Consider the following 19171-nt stretch of genomic DNA (forward strand, 5'->3'; position numbering starts at 1 on the left):
TAAGATTCTAATATATTGTGTTTATGCTGTCCAATATGTGTGTTTTTTCCACACCACAAAATAATGAATTCAATTTGTCATGGACACTGACAGTGCATCCCACAAATTTAACTCCATTCTGACACTATGTATCTGGAGTTAGCCATCAAATCATACAGGTTAAGGACTCAGACCCACTACACTGCCCTCCCTTGCCCACATCAGACACCAATTCCCAAGGTCAGATTGCCAACTGGTTTTCTGACCAACAAGCTACAGATTGGAGGTTCCAACTGTTGCCAGGTGGACTGGGGAGACCTCAGGCCCCAAGGCCTCACCCCAGCCCACCCAAAAGTTGTCACTGCAGGCTCTTGGTCTTGTCACAGGAGAGAATTCAAGGATAGACACAACACAGCGGATGAGCAGCACAAGCAAAAACCTTTATTAAAGACATGTGAGAGCATGTGTGCTCCAGGGAGGATGCATCCCCTAGGGCCTGGCTTTCCATCTTTTATTGACAGTTGTCAACAAGTGGGTGGGATATTCGTTACTTGAGGAGGGGATTTCTCGGAAGCAGGTGATCTCTTTAGGAATGGGGGTTACACCCTTTGTTTTCCCTTATTTGGTCAGGGGTTTCCTGTCATGACATCCTTTGGGAGGAGTTTTTTTTTTTAACAGTTTATTGTCAAATTGGTTTCCATACAACACCCAGTGCTCTTCCCCACAAGTGCCCTCCTCCATCACCACCACCTCTTTTCCCCCCTCCCCCTTCCCCTTCAACCCTCAGTTCGTTTTCAGTATTCAATAGTCTCTCAAGTTTTGCGTCCCTCTTTCCCCCCAACTCTCTTTCCCCCTTCCCCTCCCCCTGGTCCTCCATTAGGTTTCTCCTGTTCTCCTGTTAGACCAATGAGTGCAAACATATGGTATCTGTCCTTCTCTGCCTGACTTATTTCGCTTAGCATGACACCCTCAAGGTTCATCCACTTTGCTTCAAATGGCCAGATTTCATTCTTTCTAGTTGCCATGTAATACTCCATTATATATATATCACATCTTCTTTATCCACTCATCAAGTGATGAACATTTAGGCTGCTATGGACATTTAGGTTGACAGTGCTGTTATGAACATTGGGGTACATGTGCCCCTATGTGTCAGCACTTCTGTATCCCTTGGGTGAATCCCTAACAGTGCTATTGCTGGGTCATAGGGGAATTCTATTGATAGTTTTTTGAGGAAACTTCACACAGTTTTCCAGAGCGGCTGCACCAGTTTACATTGCCACCAACAGTGTAGGAGGGTGCCCGTTTCTCCACATCCTCGCCAGCGGGAGGAGATTTTAATACAGTAATATAGTACAGTGAAGGAATAGTGTGAACTTTGGCCTACTTTGTCTGCCATCTTGGGCCTATCTGGTTTGATTCAGTTCTGGTTTCTTATGGTTTTGTCTTGAAGTACTGCCAGGACAGGCCTCTGACTTCCCCAATGTTGGCCATGACTTCCTCTTTGTTGGCCTCTAGGCATCCTGTTTCACAACCTAACTAACTACCTATTCTAACACAATCGTCCACTCCTCGGGCTTGATTAATTTGCTAGAGCAACTCATAGAACTTAGAGAAACATTTACTTACTAGACCACCAGCTTATTATAAAGGGTATTATAGGAGCACCTGATTGGCTCAGTCAGTTGGGCATCCAACTTCAGCTCAGGTCATGATCTCGTTGTTCCTGAGTTTGAGCCCTACTTCAGGGCTCTGTGTTGACAGCTCAGAGCCTAGAGCCTGTTTCAGATTCTGTGTCTCCCTCTCTCTCTACCCCTCCCCTCCTTGCACTCTTATCCGTCTCTCACTCTTTCTCTCAAAAATAAATCATCATTTAGAAAAAGAGTATTATAAAAGATACAGAGGAACAGCCAGATGTAAGAGATGCACAGGTCAAGGTATGGGGAAAGGCACGTGGCGCTTCCATACTCTAGAAGTGTACCATATTCTCCAAATCTCCACGTGTTCTCCAACCTGGAACCTGGGGGGGGGGGGGTTATAGAGGCTTTCTTTCTCAGGCATGATTGATTAAATCATTGGCCTTTGGTGATTGAACTTAATCTCCAGTCCATCTTCCCTCCCTAGAAGGAGGGGTGTGGGGTGGAGACTGAAAGTTCTAACCCTCTAATGGATGGAGGTTGGTTCCCCTGGCAACCAGCCCATTCAAGGGTTAGCCAGCAGGCTTTCCAAGTCACCTCATTCACATAACAAAAGACCCAGGCATTGCTCTCAGCACCTAGGAATCCATAAGGGTCCAGGAGATCTGTGCCAGGAATAGAGACAGACAGATGTTTCTTTTTGTAAACCCCAAAACCACAACCTTCTGTTGGATACAGAATATTCAGGGGCCATTTAGATATATGTGCCTGAGTATTCAGGACAGAGATATGGGTTAGAAATTTAAATTAGGTATCTTTGGCACACACAGAGGTAGTATTAGAACCCACAGGAAGAAAGGAAATAAGCCAAAGACTGTCAATAGAAAGAGAAAACGGGAAGGTCAAGGACAAAATCTGAAGGTGTACGTGCAAACTGACACTCAAAGAAACACAAGCAACCTTTGCATGTGGGGGTGGCTGTCTAAGCATTCATGAAAAAAGTAAAAAAATCCTACTGCACCTGGCTAAAGCAGTTGCACATAACAGCATAATTATAAAGTAGAACAGTCCCCTTGGGAAAGGCATGCACTGAATGGGAGAGCTGGAATAAAGCCAGACACTATCTTCTGAGTGGTTCCAGCACATCATAGCCTTTGGTAACTGCTGCCCTTTAAGAAAACAAAACAAAACAAAACAAACCTGACATCTAGCAAAAATGTAAAATTCTTTCCTTAGAAAAGTCAGAATTGTCAATATAATTTGGTGGACTAGAAAAGCAGAAAGTAAGATGATAACAAGTTTTCAGTCTCCTAATGTGTGTCTGATCCTCATCCTTCCAAAGGAGTCTTCTAATTCTAGAACTACGTACTCTTGAACTACAAAATTGTAAGGGTAACATGTTTACTGAGTATGTGCAAATTTCAAAGTCCCATGATTAAAGCATTATGTTATTTTTTTAAGTGTATTTATTTATTTCAAGATACAGAGAGACAGCGGGCACTAGCACGGTAGGGGCAGTGAGAGGGGCGAGAGAGAATCTCAAGCAGGCTCTGAGCTGTCAGCACAGAGCCCAAGGCTGGTCTCCGTCTCACAAACCATGAGATCATGACCTGAGCCAAGATCAAGAGTTGGATGCTTAACTGATTGAGCCACCCAGGCACCCCAAAGCATTATGGGTTTTAATAGCCAGTGAAGGCTTGGTTTCATCCCCACCACCCTGCTGTATCCTAAATCACCAAATAAGATACACAGATATTCATAATAATGGTTTGAAATGATACCCGGAATTATTTCACAACTGCAGAATTGTAAATAAGAGCAAAAATTTTTAAATTTAATTAAAATATAAAAACAGCAGGCTGTTTGACTTTATGTAGAGCTACATATTCAATGACATTTTATTTCAGTGAATACAGATTAACACAGACTTTGGAACTCTCATACAACTCAGCTTTGCACACTTTCCCTTCATTCTTTTATCTCTGTTCTAATCAGATAACCAAGTCAGTTACTGAACAACTCACTAGCCCTGTGTTGGATGGTGGGATTATAGCAATGAACAAGACTGTGTGCCTGCTGATAGGCAGCTCACTCTCAGGTTTATACAGCCCAGCTCCTGCTGGATTTCTGTGCTACGTCGCTCCATTGTGATTTATTTTGGCAGATCCTTCCTTAGGACTTTCACCTCTTCTACCTTCTAACAAAAAAGCCCTACCCTGATCCAGGATACCACCCCTAAGAGCAGGCAAACCCACAAATCCACTGGCTACTTCTTCAACATTTGTGTTTTTATGTATTAATTTTGGCTCCAGAGTAGAAAAAAGTATTTTCAGAGAAAGTAACATTTGAGCTGGGACTTTAAAATAAAAGGATATTGAAAAGAGCATGAGGTGCCAGAATTTTTAAATATCAACAATGTCTGTGGCCCCAAAAGGAATGGGATACAATAAAGACATTATGAATTCAGTGAGAATATATATTTCACTAGACTTTATTACAATGGTAGATAGCAATGTCTTCTTTTTTATTGAGCAATATTTGCTTAAAGGCATGCACTGTACTTATTAATCTATTCCCTCATTTAATCCACACAGATTCAGGGAAGTGATTACTGTAGTTAGCACCGTTTGATAGAGGAGGAAACTAAAACTTAGAGAACTAGAATTTGAATCGAGCTCGCTCTCATCCCAGAGTACTAGCTTTTACATTACATTTCTTGAGCAAGCCATGCCACTTTCTAGCACGTTGGGAATCTAAGTCCTATATCTTACATTGCTTCCAGAAGAAAATAGGTTATAACTTCCAAAAATTAATTTTCAAATGAACTTCTAGAATATAACCTATTTATAACTACATGGAATTGTCTTCGTAGTTTAAAATGCCTTCTCTCCTCATGCAAGATGCTGTTTCCTGCAGGAACAGGAACATTGCTAGGCATGTGAAGTCTTAAGGGAGATCATATGAACTCATAGAATATATTTTCTCATTCTAACCTGTCTGGAAAACGTAACTGAACATTGTGAACTTACTGAGCATTGTGTACTATACCACTTGTTTACTTTTTCTTTTCCGTTAACTTGTATTTATCCAAGATATATCTTGTGGTACTAGATGTCTACAAAATAAATTATCCAAAAAGAAGGCATTGATAGTTACATTGCAAGAACTTAATTGTCCATGTTTATCATTCACACCCAAATCTGGGTTCTGATTTTCTAGTAACCTTCTACTTCTACACCTTTGCTATTTAACCCTCTGTTTTATCAACTTTTTTCCACTTCTTAATGCATCATTGTATTAGTCTCTTCCATCTAAAAATGACACCACCACCACCACCCCAGACAAAATCACATTTACAATATTTCCATTAATCAGTCAGAGCTTACCCATCTAATAAATATCAAGATCCCGTTATGTGCTAGGCACTGCTCAAGTCCAGTGCTCTGTGCAGGATGCTAGGTGGATGTAATCCCCCATGGTTTCAATAGAATCACATGTTCTTTCTAAGTTAGGGAAATCCTCTAATTGAGACAATTGTCTCTTAAGGCACAGGCCTCACTTGGATGCAGATGCACTGCTTAAAACGGAAGAGACTTCATGTTTCTTCTATTTACTATGAGTATTTTACAGTTATTGACTTCAATACACACTCCAAAACAGTAAATGTTGGGAATGTAGAATTAATAATTGTGAGCACCAACTACTTCTAAAAACAAATAATATTGCTAGAGATGTTGTCAAAAGAATTAGTTAAACATAAATCTTCAAATTTTAAAGGGAAAACATATAAATCTAATATTTTTCCTTAATTTATTATCAGTATAATATTTTATTTTTAATTATCTACTAGGAGCTTTAGTTAAATTTTAATTGGGATTCTTTTATGGGGAATTTTTCTCTAGCACTGGGAATAAGTACTAAATTTTGAGATCTGTATATTATATTAATAAAATCAGTATTTTATATTAATAAAATCAAAGGGATTCTGGTTCTTCCATTCAAATCACTCATGATTTTGTGAAGTTTTCCATCAAATCAAGACTTTTGTTGCAACCATGAAGTAAAAAAGAGTAATTGATTTCTATTCTGTTAAATAAGAAGGCTTTTGCTATATCTGGAAATTCTGTTGAAAAACATGGCAGAAATGTGTTTGCTACCTATGGAGGGAAAGAAGGGCAAGTTACTGAGAAGGATTATGCCCAAACTAAGAAATAATATGGCTAAGCATTGGGAAACTAGAACAAGCCTACCATAGGTCAAAAACTGTCATTACCACTTACTAGCTCCCCCACCTTCAAATTGATAGTGATAAGATAAAAAGAGATAAGTCTTATTAAACCATTTAGGTCAGTCTCTGGCAAAAATAAGTGCTCAATAGAAACAAACAACCTGTCACAAGGTAAACTGACATATCTGGCAGCATCCTAAGCTCCTCATATAGTCTATCTCATTTAATCTTCTCAATAACACCAAAAAGTAAATTTTTTATTACCCTCAGCATCCCTGTATTATACTAAAGAAAGAGAGAGACAGGAAAGACCAAAAAAAAAAAAAAAAAAAAAAAAAAAAAAAAAAAAAAAAAAAAAAAAAAAAAAAAAAAAAAAAAAAAAAAAAAAAAAAAAAAAAAAAAAAAAAAAAAAAAAAAAAAAAATTCAAGCTTCTTAAAACAAAATGGTAATAATAGAAAATGTGTGTTAGTTTGGGTTGAACAATTCTGGCTATTATAAAAATATGTTAACTAATTAGCTAGATATTTAGAAGCAACTCTATTTAATTACAAATATTTCTCAGTTGTTCAGTGCTTAATATGAAGTCTATTTATTATCCAGGAATTTCATTGCTTTTCCTCCTCTCTATCCCTTTCATGAAACATTATTGTCAGGAAAATAAAGCCAAGTCAGACTTTAAATCTATAGCACATATTTAGTGAATAGTTCACTGCAAAGTTGCCGGTTTGAAAGGGGAGGGGAGAAGTGAATCAAGAAATAATGTTGTTAAGGATGTGGGAGAGATTGAGCTAACAAAATCTGGTTGGAAATTCCTGGAGAAAATTTAAGTACACAACCCACCATTATGAACAATCAAGATAGATTTTTAAATATTTCCTAATAGTTAAAGCTTCAAGGTAAATGAAAACATCCATTTAAATAACCATTCACAGATTAAATACATTTTTTCTATTATCACTTCTGTGGGTATTTTTCTCCATAGCTATCCACTATCCTCCTTAAAATTTATATAAATCTTTTCTTTCTCAAAATTGATCCTCAGGCAAATTTCCTGTGCTACATTTCCAAAGACAAATAGAGGTGAAGAGTATGTTTCTTGGTAAGATAATAATTTCCCCATCACTATTAGTTAATCTCTGCTCACAGTGGCTGTATTGAACACTGCTTTGGCTCATTCGTGTATTTGAATGATTTATCAATATAAATGTAAAAGAAAATTAGTATATTGTATAGTGTACACATGATTCTTTTGCTGTCCAGATGGACCCCATTTAGGATATTTCCAAACTTGACAGTCATTTTTCAGTCTTGGACAAAGCTCTCATTTCAGAATTTCCCAAGATAAATTGTTCTAAAAAATTATTGAAAGTTCTCTATTTTTGTTTTTTAACATCCATTCCATTTTAGCAACAAAATGTGTTGTATAATTTTAAGTGTCTAGGCATAGGGAGTTTGTTAATCGTGGTTCTATTTTATTTTGTGTAAACTGGAAAGCGTTAATTTACTTCTAGAATCCCACCTCTATAAGGAAGGTATAATGAGCTATCATAATTTCTTCTTGTGACAGGGGATAAAATGTTAATGCATGAATGGTCACAGCCTCCTTCACTCCACTACCCTTGCCTAGTGTCTGAGTTCTTCCTTATGACAGTCCTTATGTTAGTCAGGATTAGAGTCAGGTATTAAGTGACACAGTAAAAAACAAAAACAAAAATAGATTCCTTACATTATGACTGCTAAATTCCATTCTTAGGAGAAAATAATTAATTTGGAAAAGAAGGAGGAAAAGGAGAAAGAAATAGAGAAGACCAAGAGTGGTTTGAATTTCAGAAACAGTGTTGGGAGGGAGAGAGACACAATGAAAGAAGAATCTCGAGGGCCATCTGGGTGGCACAGTCGGTTAAGCCTCCAGGTCTTGGTTTCAGCTCAGGTCATCATTTTAGTTTGTGGGATTGAGCTCCGCGTTGGGCTCTGGGCTGACAGCATGGAGCCTGCTTGGGATTCTCTCTCTCTCCCACCCCTCTGTTCTCATCCCTGCTCATGCTCTCTCACTCTGTCTCTCAAAATAAACAAACATAAAAAAGAATGAAAGAAGAAAGTTGGAGAAGAAGCAAATAAACTTAGAACTGGGTGTGAAGTGAAGTGAAGGTTGAGGGCAGCAACCTTACTGTGATAACTGACTTTAGGAGATATCACAGATTTTTTGAATATTTTGCATTGGTTCATGTGTAATCACTCTTGACATTTTTCAAGAATACATAAAAAATAACTTAAATTGACTTTCAAATTTTAGATTGAGTTCTTCATGCATGCCATCCCCTGTGGGACATTATTCTGTTAAAATGGGCCATGTGGGGGTCATCTGGGTGGCTCATTTGGTTAAGCATCCAATTCTTGATTTTGGCTCAGGTCATAATCTCACATTTGGTGAGTTTAAGCCCTGCACTGGGCTCTGTCCTGATGGTGTGGAGCCTGCTTGGGATTATCTCTTTCTTTCTCACTCTCTGTCCCCAGGCTCATGCTCCTCCCTCCTAAAATAAATAAATAAACCTAAAAAAAGAAAGAAAGAAAGAAAATAAGTGGGCCATGAGGAAGTTCAGCCTTATTCGGGTTTCTTACTATGATACTTACCATTATTATAATTGTGTCTTTAGTGATTTGTCCTTCTTACTAGACTATAATTCCCATAAGGATAGGAATTCTGTCTTAATCATTTTTGTAACACTATCATTAGGACAACAATATCTGGTAAGTATTAGATTTTCAATGAATATTAATTTAATTAATTAATTAATAAGACTCTAGAAGTCTTATACCAACTTCAGTTACAATAACATGGAGGAAAAATGTCTTAACATAGAAAAGTTTTTCAAAGTTTGGGATCAGTTATGTAACAATATTTTTCCCCAAAGGTAAGAACAGACATGGCCTACATTTTTCTGCAGCAGTGGTTTTTCTTTTTGCATGGGCAAATCACACATCAGAGCAGCTACACACAGTGTCCTGCAAAAGAGGACAAATATGATAAAGAAAGCATTTTACTGATTATAAGGGGAAGAAGACACAAAGACAGTAGAGATAAAAAATGTGCTGATGTCTATAATTTACTGCACCTATGTAATAATCTACTGCAGTTTTTAACTATATTTTTCCCAAAAGGTCAACATATTCAAATCAGATAGTTATATTCTTAAAATATACTGATTGATCATGAGTAAAACCAACAGGAGATTCTTAAAATATATTCTTAAAATATACTTATTGATCATGAGTAAAACCAGCAGGAGATTCAATTTTTTGTAACTTCAAAGCTTGTAAGTCAAATTTTATTGTATGGTAAATTATATTTTAATTGCCTTTGTCAAGAATTTCAATTAAGGCAATTCATTAACTCATTAGCCAGATATTTATTGTACCAGGCACTCTGCATTGTACGAGAGACTGAACAAGGAACAGACATAGTTTGTACTCAGGAACCTTGGAACAATAAAATACAGTATAATGACTATATAATGGAATTGTACATGGGGCAAATGAAAAGAGACCCTCAGTCCATGGAAAAGCCAGGGATGGGTTCACAGATAAAGGCAAATCTGAAGCTATACTATGAACCAATTCTCTATGCAAGTGAAACCAAACAAACAAACAAACAAACATAAAGACAAGGAGCTCAGAGCCAGCTTGATGCACTTAGTGAAGCGCAACTTTTCCAGTATTGTTAACACTTAGGAAATGAAAAATGATGGAACTTGAGGCTAGAAAGGAAACAAAGAACCTCGTGCGCCTTCCTAGGAAGCATGTATTTCATGCTGAGGAAGAGATTTGTGTCTTGTGGTTGCATTGTGAGGTAGGTTAGAGAGTGTGAGACTGAAGGCAGGGGTCTTAGAGGACCCGTGGGACTGTCCAGGGGAAGAGCAATGAGGATCTGATACAGGGCAGAATTGATAAGGAAAGAAATGACTGGGGAGTAGGAAACGCCTTTAGAAATTTGCAAGACTTAGTATCTGATGGGATGGGGAGAGAAATAAATGTAAAAAACAACTCCCAGTTTTCCAGATGGGAGACTGGGTAAACAGCAGTGCCAAACCCTGGATCTGGGAATACTTAGAAGGACAGAAAGCTGATGAGTCTAATTTAAGACATGTTAAATTTGAGCATATTTGGGACATCCAGGTGGTGATATTAGAGATGTGCTCAGGAGCAAACTTCTGGCTCAAAAGAGAGATTTGAGAGTTTTGTGGGTTCAGAGGGCCACTGAAGACTGAGAAAACACCACAAGTGTTTGGGACTATCCTAAGAAAGCAATTACTTTCCACTTGTCTACATTCTCAATCTAGATTTCCACAGATAAAGGTTTGTTGAAAACAGTGGTTCATAAACTTTTGTTTCCTACTGGAAAACATGCAGGAAATATGCAACACTCTTAAAAGGTACCAGAAGTTTAGTACAACAGGATTTTTCCAGACAAAAGTTAAAGAAATTCATGACCACTCAACCAGCCCTACAAGAAAAGGTAAAGGACACTCTTTGAGTAGAAATGAAAGACCATAAGCAAGAGTAAAGCAAGTAGGAAGCAGAAAGGCAGAAAAAAAATTATGTCTTTAAAAATCAGTCAAGAGACCCCAAAAATAAAAGGATATAAAGTATGATACCATATACCTAAAACATGGGGAAGAAAAAAGTAAAGAATGGGTTCAAACTTAAGTGACCATCAACTTAATATAGACTGCTATATACAGAAGATGTTACATATGAACTGAAGGGTAACCACCAATCAAAAACCAGTAATAAATACACAAAGAAAAAAGAGAGAAAGTATTCAAGTATAATACTAAAGAAAGTTAGCTTATCATGAGAGAAGAGAGCAAGGGAAAGAAGAAACAGAAAAGAACAACAACTACAAAACAAGAACAAAATGGCAATAAACCTATTAGTAATTATATTCATGTAAATGGACTAAACCCTCCAATCAAAAGACACAGGGTGACAGTGTGGGTTAAAAGACAAAATCCATCTATATACTGCCTACAAGAGACACATTTCAGACCTAAAGACACATAAGGTTGAAAGCACTTATCATGCAAATGAATGTAAAACAAAGACTGTAACAAGAGACAAAGAAGGACTATATAATTATTCAGGGGACAATCCAGAAGATATAATACCTGTAAATACTTATGCACCAAACATGGAGGCACATGTTTAGATACTTAAAGCAGTTAATAACAAACATAAAAGAAATATATGATAGTAATATAAAAATAGTAGGGAACTTTAACACCCCACTTACATCAATGGACAGAGCTTCCAAACAGAAAACCAACAAAGAAACAGTAGCTTTCAATAACACATTAGACCAGATGGATTTAAAAGATATATTCAGAATGGTCTATCTTAAAACAGAAGAATACACATTCTTTTCAAGTGCATATGGAACATTCTCTAGAATAGAATATATATTATATATCTATATATCTTTATATATTAAAAAAGATCAAAGTCATTCCATGCATCTTTTCTGACCATAATGCTATAAAATTAGAACTCAACCACAGCAAAAAATCTGGAAAGAGCACAAATACACTAAGGTTCAATAATATGCTACTAAACATTGATGGGTCAAAAAAGAAAGCAAAAAGGAGAACAAAAAATACATGGAGACAATGTAAAATGAAAATACAATGATGCAAAATCTTTGGGATAAAGCAAAAATGGTTCTGAGAGGGAAGTTTATAGTAATACAAGTCTACCTCAAGAAGTAAGAAAAATTTCAAATAAACAACCTAATATTACACCTAGATGAGCTGTAAAAAGAAAAAAAAAAGCAAAGCCAGTAGAAGGAAGGAAATAATAAAGATTAGAGCTGAAAGAAACAAAATAGAAACTAAACAAAAAAAAAAAAAAAAGAACGCATCAGTGAAACCAGGAGCTGGGAGCTGGTTCTTTGAAACGACCAACAAAACTGATAAACCTTTAGCCAGACTTAAAAAAAAAAAAAAAAAAAAAAAAAAGGTGGGGGGGGCAAAGAGGACTCGAACAAAATCAGAAATGAAAGAGGAAGAATAACAATGGACACCACAGAAATACAAAGGATTATAAGAGAATATTATTAAAAATTATATGCCAACAAACTGGACAATCTAGAAAAAAATGGATTCTTAGAAACATAAAAGGTCTCAAAATTTAATCAGAAAGAATAGAAAATTTGCACAGATTGATTACCAGCAATGAAGATGAATCAATAATTTTTAAAAATCCCAAGAAACAAAATTCCAGCACCAGATGGCTTCACAGGTGAATTCTACCAAACATTTAAAGAATTAATACTTACTCTTCCCAAATACTTACTCTTCTCAAACTATTCCAAAAAATAGAAAGAAAACTTCCAAATTCCTTCTTTTAGGCCTGCATTTCCTGGATACCAAAATCAGATAAAGACACTACAACAACAAAAAAAAAGAGAACTACAGGCCAATATCTCTGATGAACAAAGATGCAAAAATCCTCAACAAAGTGTTAGCAAACCAAATCCAGCAATACATTAATAAAAGCCATTCACCATGGGATTTATTCCAGGATGCAAAAGTGGTTCAGTATCTGCAGATCAGTCAATGTGATACAACAAATCAATAACAGAAAGGACAAAAACCATATATTTCAACGGATCCAATATAAGCATTTGACAAAATACAAAATCCATTCGCAATAAAAACCCTCAACAGATTAGGTATAAGGAAAAGGAAGAGAAGGAATCTTAAGCAAGTTCCACACCAGGCACAGAGCCTGATGCAGGGCTCCATCTCATATACCTTAATATAATAAAGGTCACATATGAAAAACCTACAGCTAACATCATACTCAATGGTGGAAAACTGAATGTTTCCCCTAAGATCAGGAAAAAGACAAGGATGTCCACTGTCACCACTTTTAATCAACAGTACTGGAAGTCCTAACCACAGCAAACAGGGAAGAAAAAGGAATAAAAGTCATCCAAATTGGTAATCGTAATGAAGAATTAAACTTTTACTAGTGCAGGTGGTACTACATATAGAAAACCCTAAAGACTCCACACGCAAAAAAATATTAGATCTGACAAATGAATTCAGTAAAATCACAGCATACAAAATTTATGTACAGAAATCTTGTTTCACGTTAATAATGAGGCAACAGAAAGAGAAATTAAGAAAGCAATTCTGGGGGCATCTGGGTGGCTCAGTCAGTTAAGCACCTGACTCTTGATTTTGGCTTAGGTCATGATTTCACATTCGTGAGATGGAGTCCAGCATCAGGCTCTGTGCTGGGTGTGGAGCTTGGTTAATATTCCTTCTCTCCTTTTCCTTCTGCCCTTTCCCTCCTCATTCTCTCTCTAAAACAATAACAACAAACAAAACAAAACAAAACAAAACAAAACAAAACAAAAACCCCAAGAAAAAAAAAAGCAAGCAATTCCATTTACAATTGTAGCAAAAATAATAAAACACCTGGGAATGAAACTAAGGAGGTAAAAGACCTGTACTCTGTAGAATATACCACACTGATGAAAGAAATTGAAGATGACACTAACAAATGGAAAAATATTCCATGCTCAAGCATTGGGAGGAAAAATATTGTTAAAATGTCCATATAACCCAAAGCAATCTACAGATTTAATACAATTCTTATCAAAATACCAATAGCATTTTTCACAGAACTAAAACAAATAATCCTGAAATTTATATGAAACCACAAAAGACTCCAAATAGCCAAAGCAATCTTGAAAAAGAAAAACAAAGCTGGAAGTAACAATTCCAGATTTCAAGTTACATTACAAAATTATAAAGATCAAAACAGTATGGTACTGGCACAAAAATAGATACAGACACAGATATGGATATAGATCAATGGAAACAGGGCAGAAAGCCTGGAAACAAACCCACAATTCTATGGCCAATTAATTTTTGACAAAAGAGACCAGATTATACAATGAGAAAAATACAGTATCTTCCATAAATGGTGTTGAGAAAACTGGATAGTTACATGCAAAAAACCAAAGCTGGACCCTTTTCTTATATCATACATAATAATAAACTCAAAATGGATTAAAGACCTATATGTGAGACATGAAACCATAAAAATCCTAAAAGAGACAGGCAGTAGTTTCTTTTACATAGCTACAGCAATATTTTTCTAGATATGCTGACTGAGGCATGGAAAATAAAAGCAAAAATAAACTATTGGAAGTACATCAAAATAAAAAGTTTCTGCACAGTTAAGGAAGTAGTCAACAAAACTAAAAGACAACTTACTGAATGGGAGAAAACATTTGCAAACGATATATCCAACAAAGGGTTAGTATCCAGAATATATAAAGAACTTATATGACTCAACTCCATAAAAGTAAAAAACTCAATTAAAAAATGGGGAGAATACATGAACAGCTATTTCTCCAAAGAAGACATACAGATGGCCAACAAACACATGAAAAGATGCTCAAATCACTCACCATCAGGGAAATGCAAATCAATAATGAGATATCACCTCACACCTGTCAGAATGGCTAAAATCAAAACCACAAGAAACAACAGGTGCTGGCATGGATGTGGAGAAAAAGGCACACTTGTGCACTGCTGTGGCAACACACACTGGTGCAGCTAGTGTGGAAGACAATATGGAGGTTCTGCAAAAAATTAAAAATAGAACTACCCTACAATCCAGTAATTGCATTACTGGGTATTTACCAAAAGAATACATAAACACTAATTTGGAAGGATATATGGACCCCTACGTTTATTGCAATATTATGTATAATAGTCAAATTATGAAAGCATACCAAGTGTCCATTGATAGATGAATGGATAAAGATATACTATATGATATTATTTATATAAAAATATATTTATATATTATAGTATCTGAATATAGGTAGTATATATTATATATACTATATATAGTATATTGTATATATCACAGTATACATTAGTAATAATATAATTATATTATATAAATATATTTAGTATATATAGTGTATTCTTATACTATATTCATTCATCGTTCTATATAATGGAATATTATTCAGCCATAAAAAGAATGAAATCTTGCCATTAGCAACAACATAGATGGACCTAAGAGTATAATGCTAGGCAAAATAAGCCAATCAGAGAAAGACAAATACCATACGATTTCACTCATATGTGGAATTTAGAAACAAAACAAAGAACAAAGGAAAAAGAGAGAGAGGAACCAAGAAGCATACTCTTAGTTATAGAGAATAATCTGATGGTTACCAGTGGGGAGGTAAGTGGTGGAAATTTGTGAAATAGGTGAACGGGATGAAGAGGACACTTCTCATGATGAGCACTGAGTAATCTATAGAATTGTTGAACCACTATATTGTACACTTGAAACTAACATAACAATACTGTAATTAAAGTCAACAACCTCAAAGAAATTTAGTCCTTCTTGAACACAAAAGTGATATAGTTTACTAAAAGCATTTTATGTATGTTATTTCTAATACTGGAAGAATTTTCTGGCCTTGATTCTATTATATGAATTCTCGTTTTACACAGAAACACACACATGCCTGCACACACACAGTTTACATTAATAAAACATTTTCTTTTTTCTATATTCTAATTCATATATTATATCAAGTACTAGAAGTATCAATTACAGCTCCCTGGCTACAAATTGTTTTAAATTACTTTGCTGGAAGGATGATTACTTAGATGTTTTTATTATTAAGAAATTTGTGCTTATTTACTGTGTTATGGCAAAAATAATAGTACTATTTTATGATTAAATTTTAATTGCTTCATATAAATGAAGAAAGTAGATCTCTGAAATAAAGAGGGATTGATCTGAGATTCTCAAAATCTATACCCATCTAAAAATACTTTACTCCTTTACTACTTTTTATTAGGAAAAAGTAAACTCAAATATCAAAAATGTGAACACATCCTCTGAAAGCCCATTGTGTCTGAGCTGTTTCCAAACAGGCCCACCACTTTCACCAAATTTGACCTTTGTAAAGTGAAGACTAATCAAAACAACTCTACATCTTCCTCACTGTCATCCTTTTCATTTCCACCTTCCCTTCCCCTTTCTTGCCGCCCACATCCAACCCTGAAGAGTATAATGAAGAAAGGGAGAGAAAGTCATACACAGAGTTCCCAGTATCTGAAGAAGTGAAATGGTGAAGAGGTGAGGTACCCAAGTGAACAATTCACATAGGGCAAGTGGCTAAAGAGTCAGGGGATGGTGGTTGCAGCCATGGATGAGGGGAAAAAGTAGAGGAGGCAGCTGTAGTGGTTGGAGAAAGAGTTGGTGTCCCTGAGTAAACAAGGTAATAGTACATACATGAAGAGTCAGGTCTCTCACACTCAGAGGGATTTACAAGAAGAGGGGAAGACTAGCGTGGAAAAAAGCTGTGAGACTTTGAAATGGACCAGAAATACCAATGAATGTCGTTGGAGGAAAACTGGCACAAAGCATACCCTTCTGGGATATCTCTTTCTAAAGGGTTTCTGTGCCTTTCATTGTCTTTGAGCTACTTTACTGTTCTATAAGCTGTAGATATCAATGCAATTTTTCTCATTTAAAACATGTCAATGAATTTTGTCAAATGGAAACATAGTTGATCTCCCCCTTATCTCTCTTCCAACCACTACCCTTGTAATAAATCAGTTTTGTATCTAGTTTTAAATTTGTTTAAGCATTCTTTGTCTGTCTTTATATGTGTGGCTCTTTGACTTCTCCTTTGAGCCAATTGCAATTATTTCACTCATTAATTTGAGTTAAATAAAATATTTGGGTAGTGTTTATTTTATATCTGCCTCAGACTTCTAATTTTACTGTTAAAATTTATCTTTCAACACTCATAAGAAATCCTGAGGGGTTGAATTAGAATTGAAAGTATCTGTATGTACTCACTGAGTTTTTAAAATATTGACATAGATTTAGAAATAGTCATGACAGTATAAACTAACACCTCTCTCTCTCCCATCCTCTCCTGAAAGGAACTTGGGCTTCCTGGGGACATGGCTGAACATAAGTGAGAAACAGGGAAAGAAAATAAAATTGGGACATTTTTTATGCAATAAAATAAAAATATTCTGAAAGGAGTCAGTTTGAAGGATCTCTTACAGGTCAAAAAATATATAATTTGAACACTGAAATAAATAATGAGTGTACAGAATTATAGCCTTCTAAATAAAATTAAAACCTATTATTCTATACTGATATAAACAAACAAAAAAACATTCTTTCTTATTTCTAATAAAAAATAATACAAATGAATAATCAGTTTTGGGCAACTCTCACAGTGCTAAATGATAAAGATGGAAGCTATCAATAAATCCTAAAACTGATAAGGTTTGATGAAGACAGCTTGTTGGAGTAGTGTCAGAATAACTTGACACAAAATATGACTCAAATTCTGAAGAAAAATGATGACTTTACATTGACAAAATTTGGCAAGCACCAAATTGACCAGGTGATCAGTGGTGGAAATTAGCTAAAATTGTGGGTGCTCTGATATAGTACATGGAGAATGAGAACAGCATTTTTTTTCCTTGCTCTTTTAAATATTCTTCCCAAAAATGCAGGAATACATTCTTAGATTGAGAGTTTGGGCATGAGAAAACATCAATCAGACTCAGCTGGAGGGCTATTCTATCTACATAATGAAAAGCCTGGACTATTTAAAAAACTGTCAAGGGAAGGGGAGACATGAAAAGTGAGTAACTATTCCCAAATGCAGGGGACTGAGGACACCTAGCAACTAAATGCAATGTGTGTTTCTGGATGGGATCCTGACCCAGGAAGGAAAAAGATGATGAGGTTTGTTAAAATTTGAATGGGATTTATGGACTGTATGATAGGGTTATATTACTGTTGATTTGCTAATTTGAAAGGTTATAATGTATGGTGATAATGTAGGAGAGTTTTTTTCTTTTAATTTTATTTTTTTTAAAGACAGAGTATGAGTGGGGGAGAGGAGCTGGGGGAGGAAGGGAGAGAGAGAGAGAGGGAGGGGGAGAGAGACGGAGAGACGGAGAGACGGAGAGACGGAGAGAGGGAGAGAGGGAGAGAGGGAGAGAGGGAGAAGGAGAGGGAGGGAGGGAGGGAGAGAGGGAGAGAGGGAGAGGGAGAGAGGGAGGGAGAGAGAGAGAGAGAGAGAGAGAGAATGAATGAATGAATAAGAATCCCAAGCAGGCTCCACACTTAGCACCAAGCCCTATGAGGGGCTCAATATCACAACCCGGGGATCATGACCCTGAGTCGAAATCAAGAGTCATATGCTCAAGGAACTGAGCCACCCAAGCGCTCCATGTAGGATAGTTTTGGTACCTTTGGGAAATACATCCTAGAATTTAAACATAAACTACACGCCAAAGAAAAGCCTCATATAAATGTATAAAAATAACAAAAAGGCCTTGTCCTCTGGTGAACATTCTAAGTGTGAAGTGATGAGGGTCTAGGTAGAAATAGATGCTCATTTGGATTCGGCAATGTAGGATAGTTTAACAAAGGGACTATTTTTAAAAATATGAGCATTATGTGGAGAAACCACAAGTAAGAGTGTGATACTCTCAGACGAGGAATGGCAGGGTACTTTGTGGAGAGGTTCATTAGTGATTCGGGGGACATGAAGGAAATCAATACCTTTTCTCATATTTGGTTCCAGTGATTTCAGTTGTATCCCACATTTCCCTGGTGTTGAATAACTCCAAAATCTTCATCACAGCATTCACTCTGGAGTCACAGTGACAATGACAATATGCTCTCTTTATAACCTGAATCCTTGCTCTGTTTTGGTTAGCCAAGCGACCAGATAATAAGATACTTCACTTCTTCCCTTTTCCTGAGGCCAAGCATGCTAACCTTGATTTACCACTCAGCTTGGCCTGGCCAAACTGAACTGGTCACTAACATTGTCCCTGGCACTAAACAACTTGGTTGACAAAAGATTATTTGAGTGATCAAGCAGAATCTTAAGGGATTCCAACTGTTGGCATCATTAACTTGTAATGCAGAAGCCAACATCTGCTCCGATCATCTGTATACAAAGGCTGCTGAACTTCTCTGAAAGTGCTTAGTGATTGTGCAACTCAACTCCACCCAATGTTACTGCTACAACAATCAACAGATACACTACAATTTTTACCTTTGGGTTCATGGATAGCAATTTCAATTATGTCTTTTTAGGAACATAATTGACTTTGAACAGACTGGCCAAGGTTATCAACGCAGTTGTAACAAAGGGCTGTTCTCCAAATAATCCTCCTCACAAGGGCTGTTTCTAACACATCAGCCTTCCTTTATTGGCTTCACATCTCTCTCTTT

At 36.3% G+C, this 19171-nt stretch overlaps 1 long non-coding RNA gene across 1 annotated transcript in view; it reads right to left on the reverse strand.

Annotated features, from left to right (window-relative positions):
* Nucleotides 1-8600: 8600 nt before the first annotated feature.
* LOC115294208 overlaps nucleotides 8601-19171 on the reverse strand; it is a 17292-nt gene continuing 6721 nt past the window's right edge. The window contains exon 3 of the long non-coding RNA XR_003909765.1: nucleotides 8601-8848. This is a non-coding gene — a long non-coding RNA (uncharacterized LOC115294208). The remainder of the gene's footprint in view (nucleotides 8849-19171) is intronic.

This window comes from Suricata suricatta, chromosome 6, assembly GCF_006229205.1.
Source record: "Suricata suricatta isolate VVHF042 chromosome 6, meerkat_22Aug2017_6uvM2_HiC, whole genome shotgun sequence".
NCBI lineage: Eukaryota > Metazoa > Chordata > Mammalia > Carnivora > Herpestidae > Suricata > Suricata suricatta.